Genomic DNA, 4,746 nt, shown 5'->3' with positions numbered 1-4,746 from the left:
ATTCTTGCTATTATTTCAATATGTGAATTATCATAGTTAATACATTTACATTATTGAATAACTCAATTATGATTGTCTTCTTAAATTCTATTATTCTATATACTTTTATTTTTCTAAAAATTATTTTATTTTGGCGTCCAAAACTTTTTAAAAACAGTTATTTCCACCTCTGAATATTCGATTATGATTTTCCAGATAAAACCCCCTTTTCTTTCATTTTGAGCTGTATCTCCAGAGTCCAAAGCCCGTGTTCTTCAAAACCTTCTATTCTACATGCGCACACAAGCACACACTTTCAATTTGAGGCTTAGTAATGGAGGTGGAAATGATGACTGTCCTAGAGGGGATCTCTGTGCCTCAAGAGCTTCAACAAATGGTCAATGAGCTTTTAAAAATGTAAGTTTTGCTTTTCTGATCGTGGTGATCCATTTGGTTGCTGAGAAAGTGCGGGAAAAGAAAACTGACTTGTTAAAAAATGAAACTTTAGGAGTGGTGGCCTTAGTTTATGGAGAATTGCTTATAGGATAGTGTTTGTGCTTGTATGAATTGAATAGCAATGAGATGAAACTCTAAATTTTTTGTTTTTTCAGGAGAAGATTCCTTATGAAGAGCTTCTATGGCACTTGGCATTTGTGTAGAGAAAAAAAAGGTTAGTCAATGCAAATGACGGTAGAAGTGTCATATTTTAGCTTTTGCAATCTATTTTTAGTCAATGCAATTCGTAACCATGACTATAATCAAAAATTATTTTCAAGTTTTTTTTTTTAATTTTTTATAATTCAATAGTTGGAGATGAGTCTCCATTGAAAAATACTAGGAGGTGCCAACTAGTAGAGCTACTAAAGTTAGAAGGTTCTTGGCAATGAAAAATGGAAATTATAAAAAACAAAAAAACAAAAAGCGAACCTTAGTACATGGGAGAGGAATACTATTTAAAGATTGCTTGTCTTGACTACTCTTGTTAGTGATCGAAATTGAGCTTAGTAAATGAAATTGAGCTTTTACTAATAATATATGAATTGTGAAATATTTCATGCCCGAATACATAGGTTTTTGCTTATTCTTTTTATCTTATATATCACAGCTTGCTTTACGTACTTCAATTAATTTTTTTTTTTTATAGATCATTATACCAGACTAATTTAATTGTTTGATACAATCTATGGTTCATGCTTGATTGGTAAAGGATGCCTAGAAGAAAGGGCCACAATCCTATGGTATCCTTGTAGAGATTGCATGCATCAGATCTGCAGATGAGCTATTGGGAAGATGTTGCTTATCACATCAAATAAAATGCTATTGATATATCACTAAACTTCAAACATATATGGTTTATTTTCCTTTTCCTAGTTGCCTTGTTGATATGTTCTGTTCTCATATGCCCATATACCATTTTTTTTCCCTTTGATATCATTGTATGGAGAGAGTAAATTTTTTTTAAAAAAATTTCAGTTGGTTTTGATTTTCTTTCTTATAGTCTAATTATACATTCATTTTATAGCTGACTGGGTTTAGTGCAGACTTATAGCTTTTACTGCACACAGAATTTTATCATGAATGTTTTCTACAGCGTATTGAAGTTGTGTTACTTGTTATAAATGACAGAACATTTTTTCGTTTGTCTTTGGACAATGAACAGTTATAAATGATTTAACATTGTTTTAAGAGGTATCATTGTGATGTGTTGTGTTAGAACAATGGTTAGATGATTAGTTTTAATATTTTCTAACAGATTAAGCTTTTGGTATAATCAGTAATTTATTATGTTGATGTAGAGTTTCCATCTGTACTATAGCAAAGGTGTTATACTAAATTTTAAAAGATGGATGCTGTGAGTCTGCATTTATGCTTAGCATATATCTTGTTTGCAAACAGTCACAAGTTCAAAGAAAAGGAAGACGGTTTATGGCCTGTGTAAACGTTTGTCACTTTTTTTATGAATGAATGTTGTGAGTGAAGTGAAGTGATCATGGATCAAAAGTTTGTGTAATTAACTAATTATGCTTGATATTGAACATATTGATTGGTGATTAGATAACAAATTACACAAGCTTTATAACTATGATCTTCCTTAACAAGTCTCAGAGTTACTTCTGAGCCAGTTGGAAAATCAAAAAAAAATTAAGGGGTTTCAGGTTTCCATAACCAAAAGAGAAAGAAAGGTGGGGAAAAGTGGCAACTATAGAAAGAAAGTAAAAAACAAGAAATGGCTCCAGAGTCCGTTCTTGGCTCCTGCATTGTTGTTTGCACTTTACAGCTTCCAAATGACAAATCCAACCTTGCAAATATTTCACTTCCAAATGGCAACTCAATGGCTACTTTTTCAAAATCTGACTCTCAGAGTCAGAACCTTCACAGCCTACACAAGACCTTCATTGCATGCCCAAAGTTATTCTCGGTCCTCACTCCCTCTCCTCCTCCAAAGACTGACTCCAACCATTTCCTCAGAACCCTCCAAAACCAGGAAGAACTAACTTCATCAACTCCTTCTATATCTGATTCTATCTTGGTGGAAATGATTCTTTTCAGCTTGAAGCAAGGTAATCCCAGTTCTTTGCGTAACTATCTTTTTCGGTTAAACCCTTTAGTTGTACTTGAAGTTCTTTGTTGCTGCCGTGAAATTGTGCAACTGGGTCAAAAATTTGTTGACTTAATTGTGTTAAATTGTCCACACTTTAAACATTTTTTGCGATCTTTTAGTGCAATGGTTCATGTTCTGGTGCGTAGCCAGAGGCTATCAGACGCACGATCTTTGATTCTTAGAATGGTTAGGAAGAGCGGAGTTTTAATGGGTGAGAGTGTTGAGTCTCTGGNTTGAATCCAGGCCTTGCCACTTACAATGCAATCATAAATGGTTTATGTAAGAATGAAAACTATGCTAGAGCAAAGGAAGTATTGGATGAGATGTTGTGCAATGGTTTGAATCCTGATGCTGCTACTTACAACACGCTACTCATTAAGAGTTGTAGGAAGGATAATATTTTGCAAGCTAAAGAGATTTTTAATGAAATGTTGCATCATGGTTTAGCTTTAGTTCGCTTATTGGGGGGCTTCATGAGGAATGGGCATCTTGATCAGGCGGTAGTGCGTTTTAGAAATATGAAGAAAGCTGGCTTGGTTCTGGATAATGTGATTTATACTATTCTTATAGATGGGTATTTTAGAAATGGCATTATGTCAGGCTTTGAAGATGTGGGATGAAAGGCTAGAGCAGTGTTGTGTTATGGATATGGTTACATACAACACCATTTTGAATGGATTGTGCAGGGAGGAGATGCTTGCTGGTGAAGATCAGTTCTTCAATGAGATGGTGGAAAGGGTTGTGTTTCCTGATTTCTACACTTTCACCACTCCCATTTTAAGGATGGGAATATGAATAGAGCATTTAACTTGCTTGAGACAATGACTCAAAAGAATCTCAAACCTGACATAGTGACTTACAATACATTAATTGATGGAGAGGGTGAAATGTAGAAAGATAAGGAGTTATGGGTTGATAAGAGCTCTAGAGGGATTTCTCTCAATCATATTTCGTTAGGAATTCTCATTAATGGATTTTGTAGTATGGGCCATGTATCTGAGGCATTCAGCTTATGGGATGAGGTGGTTGAAAATGGTATCAAACCCTCTTTGGTGACTTGGAACACTGTTATAAAGGGCAATTGCAGGTCAGGTAATGCATTAAAGGCAGACGAGTTCTAGAGAAAAATGTTGTCAAAAGGAGTTGTTCCTGATAGCATTACATATAACACACTATTAATGACTGTAAGAGAAGAGAATATGGGCAAAGATTTTGTTTTGCTTAACAAGGGCTGTTTCCTAATGTTATCACATATAATGTAATTTTGAATGGGTTTTGTTGACAAAGTAGAATGAAAGAGGACTAATTGATATTGCAGAAGATGATTGAGAAAGGTGTAAATCCTGATAGGTTCACTTTCACCTCATTGATAGATGGACATGTGAGCCAGGACAACCTGAAGGAGGCGTTTTGGTTCCACGATGAAATGCTACTAAGGAATTTCTGCCTAATGATAAATTCTAACTGTATCGTGTCGTGCTGAGTTCATTTGTCTGCATGCCAGATAGATACTGAAGGTGGGATGTGTTCTATTTACATTCTTCATTCTTGTTTTTTCTTTATCTCTTTTTGATAGTCCATTTTTCATTCTTACCTTATTGTGAATTGAACTATGTCGTTGAAGTCTTGAAATTATATTTATCTTTCATTTATGTGTTGCTCAAGGAGGGTTCACTAGGTACAAGAAGGTGTAATTGGAATCCATGGACATGAGCATAATATAATTGCTTATGATGAAGGCGAGGTTATTTAGTTATTTATTTGTTTATTTGTTTATTTTTTATAAGCAGGCGAGGTAATTTATCTCTTGGACAAACTTTATGATTTTTTTAGAGATGAATATTTGAAATAATGAATGTTTACACATTTAGTTTGTCCTACAGGGACTTTGGATGAAGAAATGGTGGACTAGAGAATTCAACCACATTGACTTGTGCTCAGTAACGAGAGTTGCAATCATGCATCTGTAGAGGTATGAATTTATGTCATTGTTGCCAAATATTAGATTACAGTCTTTATATTTCTTTATGCAATATATATATATATATATATATGGTCTGATTCCATGTCAACCGTGTAGTGCCAACTTGCAAGGGTGACAAAAATATTTCTGCAAGGTAGAAACGTGTGATTTTAGTATTCAATGATGATTTGCAAACATAATC

General features: G+C 34.2%; 1 pseudogene; it reads left to right on the top strand.

Moving 5' to 3' along the window:
• The first annotated feature begins 2,300 nt into the window (after window positions 1–2,300).
• LOC112034288 (pentatricopeptide repeat-containing protein At5g01110-like) lies at window positions 2,301–4,045 on the top strand (annotated as a pseudogene).
• Window positions 4,046–4,746: the final 701 nt, after the last annotated feature.

This window comes from Quercus suber, unplaced genomic scaffold, assembly GCF_002906115.3.
Source record: "Quercus suber isolate HL8 unplaced genomic scaffold, Cork oak 2.0 scaffold_28, whole genome shotgun sequence".
In the NCBI taxonomy this organism is placed as follows: Eukaryota; Viridiplantae; Streptophyta; class Magnoliopsida; order Fagales; family Fagaceae; genus Quercus; species Quercus suber.
Note: the sequence above shows the minus strand (reverse complement) of the source record. Positions and strands in the feature narration are given on the sequence as shown.